This window comes from Eubalaena glacialis, chromosome 1, assembly GCF_028564815.1.
Source record: "Eubalaena glacialis isolate mEubGla1 chromosome 1, mEubGla1.1.hap2.+ XY, whole genome shotgun sequence".
NCBI classification, from domain to species: Eukaryota; Metazoa; Chordata; class Mammalia; order Artiodactyla; family Balaenidae; genus Eubalaena; species Eubalaena glacialis.
This window is the reverse complement of record NC_083716.1, coordinates 57,872,886-57,890,458: the sequence shown is the minus strand read 5'-3', so window position 1 is coordinate 57,890,458 and position 17,573 is coordinate 57,872,886. Positions and strand designations below refer to the sequence as shown.

Genomic DNA, 17,573 nt, shown 5'->3' with positions numbered 1-17,573 from the left:
GGGACAGTAAGAGCCAAAAAAATTCTCTCCAATAGAGTCTTACAGCCCTGGCTTTGCATCTGGGCTCTGCCACTCCTTAAGCGTGACCTCAGACCAGCTACTTAAACTTCCTGTGCCTCAGATTACTGTGATGATGATGACACAGCCTCACAGAGCCCTTCAATGAGACGATGCACACTTAACACAGTGCCTGGCGCACAGTGGGTGCTCGTTAAATGAAGGCTCTTATTTTTACTTGCCTTGGGTCGGGGAGAAGGGCAGGAGATGGGAAATACTGCAAAGAGAAGGAAGATGAAATTGTGGGTGGGGAGGATTGAGGGGCATTTTGTGAATATTAATAACATTGCAAACAGTGAACAATGGTCACCAGACCTAGGTTTGGGCAGGCAAGGTGTTCAGTAAGGTTTTCGATTAGATTTAAGGGTCCTTCCAGGACTTTCACAGAGCCTGCGGCCGGAGTCCACCTTTATTGTTTGTGATACCTGCGGCTGACCCCCCAAGAAGGAGCATCCCCACCATCGAGTGGCGGACAGTGTGCTCGTTTGCAAAAGGCCCTCAGTGATTTTGGTCACTGCCGCTAAGGACCACACTCTCCTTGGGGCTGAGAATCACTGCTGAAGAGGATCAGTGGGATTTGGGCCCCTTAGGGAGTCAGATCTTGGACCAGGTCCCCATCTTCCCCCGTCATCACTAACCTTGCTCTCCTCCTTTCTTTCTCTGCCCTCTGCATCTCTGCAGACTGTTTCGCTGGATGGACCCTTAGGAGTGGTCTGGCCCAGCCTCCTCACTGACAAACACTGAGGACCAGAGAGGACAAGAACTCAGTCCAGGTTTGCACAGGAGGCCTGAGGTTGCTTTGGGGCTCACCTAGGTCTGGGGAGCCCATGACAGCGTTCGTCCCCTCCCCTCAGTAGCCACGTGCTCTTCCATATGTAGATGGCTCTCAAAGGCTCACACATATAACCCACGTGCATGGTTCATGTATGGAAAGTCCTGAGCATGGAAGCTGGCATGGCGAGCATTGATAAGTGGTAGCTATCGTTATTACTGGTAGCTATTGTTATTACTGGCAGCTATTGTTATTACTGGTAGCTATTATTATCTCCTACCTTCACAGCGTCCCCAAGTCATGGTGAATATTAGCCTTTTGTTATACAAGGGGAAACTAACATTCATACGGTGCCTGAAGGACTTTTTCCAAACCCAGCAGATAGTAACAGCACAGCAAGGCCAGCACCACAGCCTTCTCACGCTGAGCCCTGAGACTTCTTCTGCTCCGAGGTGCTGCCTCTCTCTGCCCTCTGGTCTGGGACACAGAGCCTCAGAGGATGAGATGCTGGCCTGGTGTGATGACCGTGAATCTCTGCTATTAAGACCCGTCGTCATCCTCAGCACTCTGCCAGGACTTGCTGCAGGGCCCTTGAACAAACAGCAGGACAAAAGAGAGCAAGCCCCAGCCCACAGTGGCCCGGAGATGTGAGCGCGGAACCTGTCCTGCTGAGTCCCCAGATGAAGACGCAGGGAGGCGGCCCAGCCAGGCACAGCTCACCCAGTCGTGCCAGCCCCGGTGGGGCCCATTGCATTTTGCAAATAGTGTTTCACCAGGCATCCTGTGGGTGCTTACTGGGGGCCAAGAAGGGGGCCTGTCTTCACCAAAAACATGTGAATCCCTGGGGAGGAGGCCCACCCAGCAGAGCCGTGCCAGGGCAGCAAGGAGAGAAGCCAGGCACCTCCACCCCCTCCCCACCCTGTCCATACAAGGGAGGCAGCAGAAAGGACCCTCGGTGTCAGAGTCACTGGAGCCGGTAGGCGGGCGGCTCAGAATGGGAGGCGCTTCCCAAAGTGGAGCGCGAGGCACCACTTCTTCCGCCTCTATCCGCGGGTCCTCTCCAGACTCCTCTGTGCGCCGAGGAACCCTGCAGTGTGCGCCGAGTTGGGGGTGGACCCATATGGATATATTTTTCCTGTGGAGAGGGCTGGCGGCTTTTATAAGATTCTTGACCCTTCTGCACAAGACACTGCAGTGACATGGACGGATGGAAATAGACTTCCTGCCATCCCAGGTCATGGGTCCCTGCAATGAGAGTGGCCAAGAAAGGAGGAGAAAGAGGCAGGCCTTGCCCCAGCTAAACAAGGAGGCTCTGAAGTCCTGTGTCCAACTCCACCCCTCACTTCTCAAGCCTGGCTCATTTCCCCTCACCTTAGGTGCCTCTTCCTCCAGGAAGCTCTCCTTGATATTCCATGTGTACTTCCCCCATTGGAGTGCTTCTCATACCGTGTGGCGATTGCCTTCTCAATTGTCTGTTTCCCCCACGAAACCTCAGATCCCACTGAAGCAGTATCTGTCGGGTTCAGCCCCTGACAGGGGGCCTGGCACATGGCAGTGACCAGTCATTCCCGAATGAGTGAATGGATGAATAGTAGTCCTAACTTACGTGACTCTCAGAAGCCCCACATCTCTGAGAAGGGTTCTGCATTTTATTTTTTAAGGAAATAGAGATACAGGGGACCTTGGAGTTACATAGTTCCCTCCTGCCATGTGAGGGAAGACCAATCGGGCAAGGGCCCAGGGCCTCGGGTTTGCCTGTGCAGAACGAAGACGGGGGAGGGGACACTGAGCGCCCTGGGCTCTGAGAGGCGGGTGGAGGCCCAGGTCTCTTCCATTCTGAGGCCCCTGGCATGCACAAACATGAAGACATGTGATCATGTCTTGTAAGGAAGCCTTACAAAAATGATGGTCCATCGTAAGTGTTCATATTTAACAACTGGACTTGTTTTGGCCTGTCATGTACCCTGTCAGGGGAGCTCCCTCATCGTACACATGCTCTGATTTGGAGATTATGTCTCAAGCCTAATCTGTGGCCCTTTGTGATTGGGGGCCTGGGTCCAAGGGTCCTCTCCCCATCCCACCCCCTGCACATCCCCAGCCCCGGGCTGAGATATGCCTCAGTTATTACTTCTTACCATCCGCGTTCAGGGTGCAGGCTGTGCTCAGAGCATCTCAGGCTTAGAAAAGTCGTGACGCCCAGGCCAGAGTGGCCCAGCTCCCTGAGTACTGCAGGGCTGGGGCTGCACAGCCATCCTGGCTGTCCCCAAGAAAGCAGGAGCCCTGAGCCCTCGCTGCACTTTAGGGCGGGGCTCACGAATGGTCGCACTCCATGCTACTGTCTTGCTGCTCCCCTGGGTCTCTCTCCTTGCTGCTCATCCCACAGATAATGCCAATAGCTGCTGCTTCTCCAGATGGGGGCCCTGAGGAGGCTTGGGGCTGTGCTGCCCCCTCCAAGCCAGGGACAGCGGCTCCGGGACCAGGCCTGGCCTGCAGACTGGCGCCATCGCCTGGAGGGGAGAGGGACTGACACGCTCCTTTTCATCTGCCTCCTCCACCCAAGTCTCCAGAGTCAGGGGGCTTTTTCAGAGCCCTTGCCATGTCCCCTGACCTCTGGGAGGGATGTGAGGGGGATGGAGATTGAAGGCACAACGTACGGCACGCAAAGTCTATCATCTAGTTGGGGAAAGCTGTCAGGCCAAAGGAGCGCAAAGGTGAACAAGACGAAACCCCAGCCAGCAGAGGATCAGCTTATGTGCAAACAAGGTCTGCGACCCAGAGTAGAGAGGAGAGACGGGCAGATGGGAGGGCCTGGCTCAGCCTCCAGCAGAAGGTGCCTCTAAGACAGGAGGTGAGCATACGCGTGGGCTTTGGAGCTGGACAAGGAGGTTTGAATCTCAGCTTCTCCATAAGCCAGACGTGTGACCTCTAGCAAGTTACTGTTCTTCTCTGAGGTGCATTTTCTGAATCTGTAAAAGAGGGCTAAGAACACTTGCCTTGCTGTGTTGTTGTGACAATTAAATTAAATAATGGATGTGGAGCACCTGACACAGCGCTCAGAATCCATCCTTAAAAGCAATCCATTAATAACAGGGAACCAAGGCTCAAGAATGATTACTTTTAAAATGTAAATTAGAAGAGATTCAAATTTATTCCTGTAAGAACATCTCGGTTCTTACTCATGTTCTTGAGTAGCAGAGAAAGGAGTAGAGTGGCAACCAGCGGAGGAGAGGATGGCTCACCAGTCACCGTCTATTCTACTTAAGCAGCAGCCATGGAGAGACCCTGCAAAAATGTCATCAAGAGCTAGGGAGGCAGCAAGGGACAGATGGCAGCACTGATGGCTTGGGAGATGCACTCATTACTCTACATTCTTTAGGTGCACGAACTCATTTAATCCTCAAACACCCCCATGAGTAAGTGCTATTATTGTCCCTATTTAGAGATGAGGAAGCTAGGGCACCCAGAGGTTGAGGGACCAGCCCAAGGTCACACTGCTTCTAAGTAGGAAAACTAGGATTGGAGCAGGGCAGTCTGGCCCCAGAGCCTCTCTACCCCCAACTACTAGGCGATAACTGCCTCTGATCTGGGAACTGTGTTCATCCCCATTTCTCAGATGAGAAAACTGCTGTTCAGAGACGCAAAGTAAATTTTGCAAGGTCACACAGTAGTCACTGGCAGAGCTAGGACAGTCATGATTTTAAGCTATGATTTTTAGTCAATTGAGTTTCCTATTTAATTCAACTTGGGATCCAGAAAGTAAAAGCCAGCCCCGCTCCAGTAGTGGGAACTGCAAACGATGAGCCAAGGGCCCTGTTGGCAGCCATATTTCCCATGCACAAGGTGGCAGAAGCTAGTCAGTGTTGAGAGACAGTGAAACCATCACACAGAGAAAAGCAAAGATGAGACTGCCAGCAGATTCAAGCCCTGGTTCCAGCCATTCCTGAAGTCTAGCTGCATCCTCCCCTTTGGAAGATTTGGTCGTTCAAATTTAGGACTTGATTCCAAGAGCCAATAAAGCCTCTCTGTGTCCCCAAGTTGTTATGATTGGGTGTCAGTCATTTGCAACCAAAATGGGTTCTTGCAGAGAAGGCAGCATGCAGAAACAAGAAGCTGATACCAGAAGACTGGGAGACCAGGAAGAACGACAGAGAGGCAAAGAGAAGGTGAGAGAGGCAGACAGAGCACCAAAGGGCACAAAGATAGGAGAGCTGTTAGCCCATCCTTCCAAACTCCAGTGCTGTCAGGTTCCTGACTTTGGTTGGTTCTCCAGCCCCCAGACGGCCCCCAAACAGCCATGAAAACATCGTGAACTGGCGCTTTTGAACACTTCCAGTTCCAAATGTATGTGAGTTTCACAACCCTTCTGAATTCCACGTGTAGACACTCATTTATCCAATTTCTCCTTAGAAAAGTCTCACTTCCAATAAATTTTCACACCAGCTACAAAAACTCCCCATCCTTCAGAACCCCTGTGTGCTCCCCCTAAATACCTATTCCTCCTGCCCACACTAAACCGCACCACCCCAGCAGGGCGCTTCTGGGAAGGCAGATGGTACTAGCTCAGAGCTGACCCCAGCCCAGCCCTCGGGAAGGCAGGGCTGTTGATGAGTCAGCAGGGTCTGCGCTGAAGCATCTGGCCCCAGTTACTGAGATGGAGACTGCTTCGTCAAATCGCTCACAGCCCAACAGGCAGCATCCACGTGGGCCTCCCCAAGGCTGCTCTTAGTCACACAGGCATTTTAATTTAGCTACAGAAGAGGGATGAGCAAAGAGCACAGAATAATCCTCTCCTTCAGAGAGAGAAAAATGGGACCTAGGGAGGTTACACGACTTTCCTAAGGTCACCGGCCAGTCAGCAAAGAAGCTCTTGCTGGGGCAGGTTTCCCAGTGCTTGTTCGAAAATCCTGGTCTAGGAAAGACGCTTCTGATTCTGGCTGGAATCTGTACTGAGTCACACTCTTAATCTTTTTTTTTTTCTCCCTGCCCTAATTTTACTTTCTCTCGGAGCTCAGACTAGAGAAGATCTGGTTCAATTCCATCAATCTGCCATTTATTGACTCATTCATTCAACATGTGCCAGTCTGGAAGGGACCCATGAGTCATCTGACCAAATCTTTCCCATCCAGTGTCAGTGGGCTCTTTGATTTTAAGAAACAGAAATTGACTCTAGCTAACTGAAGCAAATTTTTTTTAAAAAGAAAGAAATTAAAGAACTTACTTGGAGATGGGAAGCTCATAGAATTGAAGAAAATCTGAAGACTTGGGTCCCTGACAGGTCAGGTTCCAGAGATCTTAGGAGCAAAAAGACACTGGGTCTCTATTTCTGCCTTTGGGCAGTGTCTTGAGGGTCACACCCCCCGAGGCCCTATACCCCACTCCCCACCAGTGGAAAACGTGGTACCAACTGATTTCAGTGTTTGGGTGGAATCAAGAGTCAACCCTCAGATAACGATAAGAGCCACTTTAACATCAGAACGCCCTGCAGGGCTTGCTAAAACACAGATTGCTGGGCTCTACACCCAAAGTGTCTGATTCTGAGGTAGGACTCCAGAATTTTGCATGTCTAATAAGCTCCTAAGCAGGGCTGGTGCTGCTGGTCCGGAATCCAAGCTGTGAGAGCCACTGCTCTGGAAAAACCTAGCCCGAGTTGTGTGTCACTCTGAGACGGGGAGCCCAGGGCTCCTTGAGAAATGGTCCCACCAAGGCTGTACTCAACGGAATCAACAAGTCCCATAGGGTTCTCCGCAATGGGATTCCCAAAATAAAGTCAGGATACTGTGACTAAAAGGGGGAATGGATGTTAGCTAGGCAGGAGAAAACACAGATGTGCATTATTTGGATATTTGGGGAAGATTCTCAGGGTTTGCTGTGTAGGTGGGTTAGATATCCACGAATTACCTTCTGCTGCTTTTCATGAGGCCGACAACCCTCCTTGCAATCTTGAAGGAGAACAAGATCTCCCCCTGTCCGGCAGGCAACAGATTTATTGCAGGCCTGGTATCTGACAGGTGCAATGTTCTTATTGGCAATACAGTAGCAAAAAAAGGCAAGCACCAGCTCTCATGGAGCCTTAGTGGGTAATCAAAATGAAACTTAGTTCGACAGATAAGGTCTCTACAGCATGCAACAGCGAGGTTACCACCTCCCTCATTCTACTAAACATGCTTCTATTAATGCAGCCTGAGATGACATTAGGTTTCTCAGTAGCCACATCCTACCACTGGCTTATTACCATTATTCAAAAATATTTAGTGAACATTTACAGTGCATCCAGCCCTGTGCTATACATCTGAGGGGCGCACGTCAAGCAAGTGGCCAGTCTCAGTCTCTTATGGGCTGCCATCAGTTGCCAGTTAAGCAACATTAGTCTTGCTGAAATGCTGCTTAACTGGCAACTGGACAAGATCCCCCAATCCCACACTGGACACCCAAGGAGTGATCATCACCTAACCCATTAGGAACCCTTGGATCCTCTGCATCAGCAGAACCCAGGTTGGGAGGCAGGACCCACAGGCTGAGCATCTGGCATCACATCTCTTTGGTGTGATGTGGAGCCTGGCGCTCTTGAGGCTCCCTCAGCCGCAGCAGATGGGGGCTCCCCCTGCCACTCTCTTTAAGGGGTTGATGAATGGTCAGCTCTGAGGCAGCAGTGGAGGGAAGAGCTGAAGCATCAAAGAATCCCAAGCTGGAAGATCCTTAGCAATCACCTTAGTCCAACCATCTCATTTAACAGAAGACCCTGGGCCCCAAGACATGAAAGAACTGCTCAAGTTCACACAGTTGACAGACGACAATCAGGATCCAGAGCTCAGGTCCCCTCCTGTCTTAAAACCCAAAGCACTCTCAACTATACCACGAAAAGCAAAGGTGGTGAGGCAAAGGATAGACAGAGAAAAGGGGGCAAATTTACTCATGAACTAGTCCACTCAGGGGACAGATCTGATCTTATGGTGCCCCGTTTTCAGAAAAACAGCACTGAGCTTCCTGGGTTGGCAGTAATAAGAGCTAACACGTGTGTAGCGCTTACTACTTGCCAGACATTGTTCTGAGAACTTTGTAGATATTAACACCTCACAATAACACTATGAGGGGTGCTATTATTATCCCCATTTTATAGCTAAGTAAATTGTCGCAGAGAGGCTGAGGACGTTGTCCAAAGTCACACAGCCAGTGCAACAAAGCTTGGATTGAAGCCAGGTGGTCTGGTTAGCAGGCTTGCTGGGTTGCTGCGGGCACCCCAGCATGCCCAGAGAAATCCTCAGAGTACCCCAGGGCTCTGGCTTCTCACTGCCATTTGGGACCTGCCTAAGCTTTCCAACTCGAACTGTTGCTGATCTCACCACAAAGTAACTCAATAAATTCTGGCAATGCTAAATTTTTTGTTTGTTTTGCTTGTTGACTAGAGAGCTCTTATATAGACCAAACTGCAATGTTTTAGGTTTCTTAAAAGATATAGAATTGGCACATCAATATAGTATATAAGGGTCATTTATTTTCTTCCCATCCCTTTCATACTACTCATGATGCACTGAAGAGTTGCATTTGACCCTAAACTCAAGGAGTAGCCGCCTCTGTATCCTAAATGAGCCCAAGGATGATGTGTCCCACTCATCAACCTGGTGCCGTGCCAGCCACTGAGGGACACCAGCAGATCAGATATGATCTCTGCCATCAATGAATTCACAGTCTCCTCGAACCACTGAGTGCAAATAACAGTTAAAATATAACACAGGGAGTGGTACTGTAGAAGGCTCCAAATGCTTTGGTTACAGAAAGAAAGAGAACTTGCTCTTGGGAGAGTAGCAGGAAAAGAAGCTGAGGAGACTGGGGTTTGATTGCACACAGTTCAACAGTCCGGACAGTGTCAGAGGAGGTGAGGAGACACTGGAAGCCTCGAGAGGGGGTACAGTTTAGAAAGACCACCCTTCTAGATGTGTGGAGGAGAGAAGGACCAGGAGGAGGAAAACCAGTTAGGAGATGACTATAGAGTCCAGATGAGAGATGAGGGTTACACTAAGGCAGAAGCACTGAAGATGGAAAAGAAACAATGGATCAAGGAAAAAAAATCAGAGGTGATATAAACGGGGCTTTTTTTCTTCTGTGTGGTTCACTTCAGCTTCAGGTTCATTTGCCATTAAAATAGCTTTGGATGTGACTCCAATCATGCCTGAAGAATCACAGAGACCTGGCTTTTAGGTTAATTAATTTCAAGCTTCCAGGAAACACAAGTCAGATCAGAGGACCAGAGTTCAAATCATGTCCATCAAATCATGCAACATGCTCTTGAGCAAGTCACTTTCATTCTCTGAAAGTCAGCTGCATCATCTGCGAAGTGAGAATCAAGGTTTCTGCCTCTGAGCTTGTTATGGCGTCAGCTCACTTGGGCACCAGTATCGTCTCATCTCTTTTTATCTTTCCTAACAACAATGTCATCAGCCTGCATAATTTCCTGAGCACTCACTATGTGCCAGGCACTATTCTAGCATGCATCAACTCATTTAACCCTCACAACAACCTCAGGAGATAGGTACTATTATTATCCTCATTCTGCAGATAAAGAAACTGTGTCAGAAAGAGATGCAGTAACTTGCCAACTCCTCACAGAGGCAGAACTAGGATGTGAACCCAGTATACCACCTGCCATAACTGCCTAAGCACCCGCCTACCCTTCTCTACAGGAAGTCCAGGCTCTCCCTCTGGAGCCCTCCCTCCTCCCCTGCACTAAGAATCCTACTCCTTGGGTCCTGCTTCCTGGCACTAGGTGGACAAGGAAAAAAGCTCAGCTCTCTGCTGCCATTGCTAGAGGCCACCACAAGGTGTCGCTATTGAAAGTCAATCCTACAAGGTTGGTTCAGGCGGTCTACTGGTGGCTTGATGCTCTTACTGGTTCTGAGACTTCACTCCTTCTGTAGTTCTCATCCACGCACTTAGCTATCATTCATCAAACCACTCTGGGGGTGGGGGCCTCTGAATCCAACAGGGCTTCCAGACTCCCCTTTCCTTTCTGGCTGGTCTCTTTTTGGATCCCTTGGGGTTCTTCCCTACCAGAATGCTGTGGGCAGGGCCGTGTCATTTGACTTCACCAGGTCCCCCTAACTTCAAGTTTCAGGGAGCCACTGAACTTAAGGTCTAAATACCCTACACACAGGAGCCCCACCACCCCCCCGCCTACCCCGGGGCAGCTTGTACAATTTGGTCCACCCCCTCCGCGATTTACTACTAGAGGGAGAAGGAGCATTTTCTAAACACACACACACACACACTCAAAAACAAAACAAAACAAACAACATGCCCTGTTGTACCCTTTTCCTGGGGTAATGGGCATCAGCTCCCCTCACCTACTCATAGCTAACGGGTTCCGGGGACTGCTGTCTGAACAAAAGCCTACTCTATAGCACATGTTCTGTTCACTGGCAGGCAGAAGTGCTAGAAGATTCCTTCTCTATGTCTAAAGAGATGATTGCATACCTTATGGCCATTAGGAACCCTCTCCTACACCAAGTAAAAGCTTCCCACAACAGACATTAGGACAAGCCAAGGGGCCACCAAGACCTCATGGAGTGTGTTGAAAGTTTCTTTGTGGGCTGATTTCAGAAGGCTGGTGAATGTAGTTTTCTGTCCCGAGCAGAGAGAATCTGAAGCTGACACTTATTATAAACACAAACCTCTTCATAAAACAAAGAGTCCCAACACCAGTCTTCGGCAAGAGCAGCGGAATGCCACAGAAAATCAGGTTGTATCCTGAAGTATAACTATGATAAGCGCAGCCAGATTTAGCAAATAGAAATACAAAATATCCAGTTAACTTTGAATTTCAGATAAACAACCAATAATTTTTAGGATAAGCATGTCACCTGCAATACATGGGACTTACTTTCTCTAAAAAATTATTGGCTGTTTATCTGAAATTCAAATTGAACTGAGCATCTTGTATTTTATCCATCAACCTTAGTCTTGAAGTATAACCATGATCAGAAGTAAATCCAAGTCCTAAGAAAGCAAAGATCAAAGGTACTTAACAGGTCAACAGTTAAAATTCATTTGGCGGGCTTCCCTGGTGGTGCAGTGGTTAAGAATCCGCCTGCCAATGCAGGGTACACAGGTTCGAGTCCTGGTCCGGGAAGATCCCACATGCCGCGGAGCAACTAAGCCCGTGCGCCACAACTACTGAGCCTGCGCTCTAGAGCCCGTGAACCACAACTACTGAAGCCTGCGTGCCACAACTACTGAAGCCCACATGCCTAGAACCCGTGCTCCGCAACAAGAGAAGCCACCGCAATGAGAAGCCCGCGCACAGCAACGAAGAGTAGCCCCCGATCGCCACAACTAGAGAAAGCCCACGTGCAGCAACGAAGACCCAACGCAGCCAAAAATAATTAAAAAATAAAATGAATTAAAAAAAAAATTCATTTGGCTACTAGACACTGACCAAACGTTTTAAAATTTTAAAACAGTGGTCCTTTAAGCCTGGCTACACATTGGAATTAGCTGAGAATTTTTAAAAATATAGATACATAGATGCCCATGACTGTCCCTGAGGATTCATATTAAACTGAATTCATATTAATTCACACTAAAACATTCATGTATTAAGAATTAATAATATTCCTATGAAATAGGCGATGCTAATGTGCAAAGGGAGCTGAGGACCATTGTCTTAAAGTGTTGTCTGTAACTGCCTACTCAGTTGAAGACTTTTCTGAAGTGGTAAAGGAAATAAGACTGATACACTTTATTTGCAATTATAAGCTTCCTTAAACTTATAACTCACAGTGAGTTCAGACTGACATTAGCCCTGACTGTACTGAGGAAAGACTGGCAAAGAGATAGATCAGCTTACTAGTAGTTCCTGTTGTTGTAAAATAACATTTCTAATCATATTCTTTGTCCTTAGTAATTCCACTTTAGAGTATAAATCCTAGGAAAATATTCAGCAGTCCAGACAAATAACTATATGCAAAGATGCTAATCATACTATAATAATGAGGAAAAATTGTGCTTCCTGTAAAAATCATTTCCCGGGCTTCCCTGGTGGCGCAGTGGTCGGGAATCCGCCTGCCATTGCAGGGGACATGGGTTCGAACCCTGGTCTGGGAAGATCCCACATGCCGCGGAGCAGCTGGGCCTGTGAGCCACAATTACTGAGCCTGCGCGTCTGGAGCCTGTGCTCCGCAACAAGAGAGGCCGCGATAGTGAGAGGCCCGCGCACCGCGATGAAGAGTGGCCCCCCGCTTGCCACAACTAGAGAAAGCTCTCGCACAGAAACGAAGACCCAACACAGCCATAAATAAATAAATAAAAATTAAAAAAATTTTTAAAAAAATCATTTCCCTTTAGCCTGAGAACTTCATGATTTCTTGTAATAAAAGTCTACTAGAGCCAAGCTCTCTCAGCTTTTTTATGTGGGAAAATGTCTTTAACTTTTTTTTCATTTTTGAAGTATGCATTTTGAATGATTTTTTTTCTTTCAGCATTTTAAAGAAGCCATTCCAATGTCTTCTGGATTCTACTGGTTTTTTTATTAGATGTCAGCCATCATTCTTATTATTGTATTCTTAAATGTATGTGTCCTTTTTCTCTGACTGTGCTTAAGATATTCTCTTTAATTTTGGTTTTCAGCAGTTTGACTATGATGAGCCTTGGTGTGGTTTTCCTTATACTTATTATTTTTTTAATTAATTAATTAATTTTATTTTTGGCTGTGTTGGGTCTTCATTGCTGCGTGTGGGCTTTCTCTAGTTGCGGCTGAGCGGGGGCTACTCTTCGTTGCCGTGCGCGGGCTTCTCCTTGCAGTGGCTTCTCTTGTGGAGCACGGGCTCTAGGCGCGCGGGCTCAGTAGTTGTGGCGCAAGGGCTCAGTAGCTGTGGCTCGTGGGCTCTAGAGCGCAGGCTCAGTAGTTGTGGTGCACAGGCTTAGTTGCTCCGCGGCATGTGGGATCTTCCTGGACCAGGGCTCGAACCCATGTCCCCTTCATTGGCAGGCAGATTCTTAACCACTGAGCCACCGGGAAAGTCCCTCCTTATATTTATTCTACTTGGGTTTTCATGGGCTTCTAAGATCTGCAAATTAATATATTAGTATTTCCCATTAATTTTTAAAAATTCTCAAGCACAATCCCTTCAGATATTCCCTCTGCCCCATTTTCTCTCTTCTCTCTTTGAAGGACTCCAAATATGTACATACTATAGTGTTTTATGTTGTCCTACTGTTCTCTGAAACTCTGCTATAACTTTTAAAACTTAATTTAAATTCAATTTACTTTTTCTCTCCTTATGCATTAGTTTGGATAAATTTTATTAACCTGTCTTCAAGTTTCGGATCTTTTCTTCTGCTGTATCTAGTCTGCTGGTAAGACCTTCAATTAAAATTTTCATTTCAGTTCTAGAATTTCCATTTCATTCTTTTATAGGGCTTCAGATTCTCTGCGGAAACTTCCCATTTTTTCATTCATTTTGCTCATCTTTTCCAGTAAATACTTCAACACAGTTATAATGCTTAAAGATTTTGTCTGCTGATTCCAACATCTGGGTCATTCCTGGTTCTGTTGCAATTGGCTATTTTTTCCTCTTGATTATGGGTCACATCTTCCTGCTTTTTCACACGTCTTCTACCTTTGACTGTGTGCTCACTGGTAAAGAATTGGTGGGCATGTGTGCCTTGAGGGGTTCTCCCCCTATCTTCCTTCCTGTCCTTGCTGTTGTTTTGTACTCAGTGAAGACTTAGAAGGAAACAATAGGTGAGTGCGCCAAAAGAAATCTCTATCCACCCTCATTTCCTGGCCTTCACCTTCACCAGGCCACGGTCATGCAGTTAGTGAAGCCCTACAGACAAGAATTGGCAGATGCCATTTAGCATTTAAGTTTGGGGGTGGGATTTTAATACATCATGACAGCTCATGGAAATTTTAGCTTGTTCAGCTAGTTTCTCAATGCACATTCAAAAATCCCCTGTCTATGGTGGGTCTGCTCTTCTATCCGTCATACTGCTTTGATGAAAGCAGCCTCATGTCTCACTCTCCTAGCAAGGGCTCTTTCCACTCTGGAATTTAGTTCATTTTAAATTCTGGTGGATTTTTAACAACTAAGATTTTGCAGTTCATCCAGATTACTTGCATTGTCACAAAGAGAGTAATGATCTCTTGCAAATTTCTATATCCTGGAAATGGAAGTCCAAACGTTTTTCAAAAAGACTTATAAACTGAAAATACAGAGAGAAAGGGTGAGAAGGAAGCCTCCGACATCTGTAGACTATAAGATTATCCATTTCCTCTCCATATTTAATTGCTAAATTGACTCAGGGGAAACACCCCCAGGTCACTTGGCGAGGTTTGTATCCCTGCTGAGAAAGTCCAGGAAGGCTAATGTATCAAATGCCCATTGCCACAAAAACATCTGTCTTTAAAAGGCCACCTGTTTTAAAATGGGATGTGGGGGAAATGGAGTAGAAACTAATTTGCCCTTATTTCACCAAATAGGATTTCTGATATCATTTAAAATGCCTTTTATCCTCATTTCAATACATTTCCACTTCTTAATCCTGCTGAATTGGAACCAAATCCAGAAGCCCATTTCTCTAACAAAATTGATGAGTATGAAGAGATAGTTTCCTTAATGCACACCAAAAAAACTTGGGTACAGCTAGAGTTTATGCTATTTCACATGAAGAAAACTAGAAGAGAAAAAGGAGGCTGACATGAGAGGCCCTGTTTAGCAACAACTTTTCTGATGCAGGAGAGAGAAGACAAAATCTGAAACACAAAGCTTCTTCCTCCAGAACACTCAGCCAACTGCTCTAGGTCTTATTATGTAGAAGGATACAATTGGTAGATTCAGTAAGAAATTACCTAAAAATCCACACTTAATTGGTTTTAAATAGTCCAAAACTTTAAGGTCACAAAACCCTTTTTAACATCTGATGAAGAGACTCAGTGGAGGGGGGTACAGCTGCTCAGGTTTTGAAATTCCTCAGTGCCCTCCCAGGAACAGACACAAGTAGGACTGTAAAAGAAAAAGAAATTGTAGAATAGGTGAAGCAGTGCTTAGAAGGAAGAAGGTCCAAAAGCAACCATCTAAGCTTCCACAGTAAGAAAGTAGAAAGAAAAGAGCAGCTTAAGCCCAAAATAAATAAAGTAGAAAATGAAGGCAAGAATAAGAATAATGAAATAGAAAATTCACAATCAGCAGCATAAACCAATTAAACGAAAAGCTGTCTTTAAAAAAATGTGATAAAATTGATAAACCTCTAGACTTACCAAGGAAAAACCCAAAATCAGAAGTTAAAGAGGGGCTTCCCTGGTGGCACAGTGGTTAAGAATCTGCCTGCCAATGCAGGGAACACTGGTTCGAGCCCTGGTCCGGGAAGATCCCACATGCCGCGGAGCAACTAAGTTCGTGTGCCACAACTAATGAGCCTGTGCTATAGAGCCCACGAGCCACAACTACTGAAGCCCGTGTGCCTAGAGCCCATGCTCTGCAACAAGAGAAGCCACCGCATTGAGAAGTCCTCGCACCGCAATGAAGAGTAGCCCCTGCTCGCCGCAACTAGAGAAAGCCCACGCGTAGCAACGAAGACCCAATGCAGCCAAAAATAAATAAGTAAAATAAATAAATAAAATAAATTTATAAAAAAAAAAAAAAAAAAGAAGTTAAAGAGGAGCCAAAACTACAGGTCCTACAAACATTAGCATGATAAAAAGGAATAATATAAACAAATTTATGCCCCCAAAATTCATCAACATAATGAAATTACCTATTCCTTCAAAGGGGCAAATTATAAAAACTGACTTAAGAGAGATCATCTAAATGATACTATGTCTACGAAAAAATTGAATTCTTTTGAAAAAGAAAAAGAAAAAAATAGCCCAGATGGCTTCCCTGGTGAAATCTACCAAACATTTAAGGAAATAACACCAATCTTACACTATCACTTTCATAAAAGAGGTGAAGGGAGCACTTCCCACATCCATTTTATGATGCCAACATTATCCTGATAAGAAAAAAAGTTATTATAAGAAAAGTAAACTCCAGGCTAATATCTCTCATGACCATAAATCCTTAACAAAACATTAGCAAATTGAATCCAGCAAAATATAACAAGGATACTACATGTGACTTAGTGGGGTTTATCCCAGGAATCCAGAGTTGGCTTAACATTTGAAAAAAATCAATGTAATTCATGACATTAACAGAATAAAAGAGAAAAACAGAGACACAGAAAAAGCTTAACAAAATTAAACAACTGTTTATGATTTTAAAAAACACTCTCAGCAAAATACTGGAATAGAAGGAAACTTTCTCAATCTATTAAAAAAAAAAAAAAAACCCTATAGCTCCTGCATGTCAACAGAAAAATAAGCTGAGGGAGGAGAAAGAGTTGCCTAAAAAAGAATAGAACATTCCCCCCAAAAGTATTTCTATTCCCACAGGAGACAAAAAAAATTCATGATCACAAGCCACTATGACACTAAATGCTCAAGTGAAGAGACAAAATCTGTAGATAAAAATCCTTATAAGGATCATGAGAAGCACATCTTAGAAGCAAGGAACGACAAAGAATCAAGTAGCAATACATTACATGATACATATTCTTAACCCACCAGACACAGATTGAAAATGTGCAGATTAATGGGCAAATTGGCAGGAATGCTATCCAGCCTAAACCCCAGCTAAGCCACTCCTCTTGACCTTCCTCCGACTTAACTAGAGAAACTGATGAAGCTGCTATTGAACCAGACTATAATGAAGGTGATAGCGAAAGTAACATATCTGTAAGAGAAGAGGAAACTTGTCTAAGGAACCGAACAATAAAGTGATGGAGGAAGCAAAAGAGCCTGGACACGGCGGCAGTCAGCCAGGAGCCAGAGTCAAAGCAGCCCCAGCATTAGTCCAAGTAGAAGTCATAGCCCTTCTGGAAGCCCAGCCCGAAGCCACAGTAGCATCACAAACCATACAATAATTAGGAATGAATTTAACAGAATGGGTGCACAAGATCTGTATACCAAAAAACTGTAAAACATTGCTAAGAGAAAGTAAAGAAGACAAATAAATAGGGGTTATGCCATGTGCATGTGTTGGAAGACTCAGTATTGTTAAGATGTCGGTTCGCTCAAAATTCACCTACGGATTCAACATAATCCCATTCAAATCCCAGCAGGGTTTTTCTGGTAGAAATTGACAAGCTTATTTTAAAAGTTATAAGAAAACGCAAAGAATCTAGAATAGCCAGAAAACTATTTAAGGGAAGAACAAAGTAGGAGGACTTACACTACCTGATTTTCAAGTCTTCCTATAAAGCTACGGTAATCAAGACGATGCGGTAGACCAGTGACTTCCATGAACGTGAGCTCAATGCTGTACTTCATTGGCTGTAAAATGAGTTCCTCAGTCACAAGTAATGCAAGGTGGAATAACATCTTGGTGAATAAGGTATTTTGTCAGTGCATGGATACTAGTTTGGGAAAAAAATATTGCAGGCAGGAAAAGCTAATCTATATCAAAAGTAGGTGTCTGTGTCAGTGAGATTAAAATACCACCCCTTACATGGAGGAGGTGGCTCACTGATTCTCCCGAAGAATGGTGCTACGTTGGGGGCTCAGTGTTGGTCTTTGCTGTTGGCGGGTTGGCCTCTCAGCGGTGACTGTAGACAGAGACTTTAGGAGGTGGACAGTCCATGTTGTGGAGCCTATGCACAGTCTCCATCACTGCTGCCTTGGCCACTTTGATCATGAGGCCTTTGTAAGGACAGA

At 45.9% G+C, this 17,573-nt stretch overlaps 1 pseudogene; it reads left to right on the top strand.

Annotated features, from left to right (window-relative positions):
• The first annotated feature begins 4,923 nt into the window (after positions 1-4,923).
• Positions 4,924-17,573, top strand: part of LOC133091213 (E3 ubiquitin-protein ligase RBBP6-like) — a 59,238-nt pseudogene continuing 46,588 nt past the window's right edge.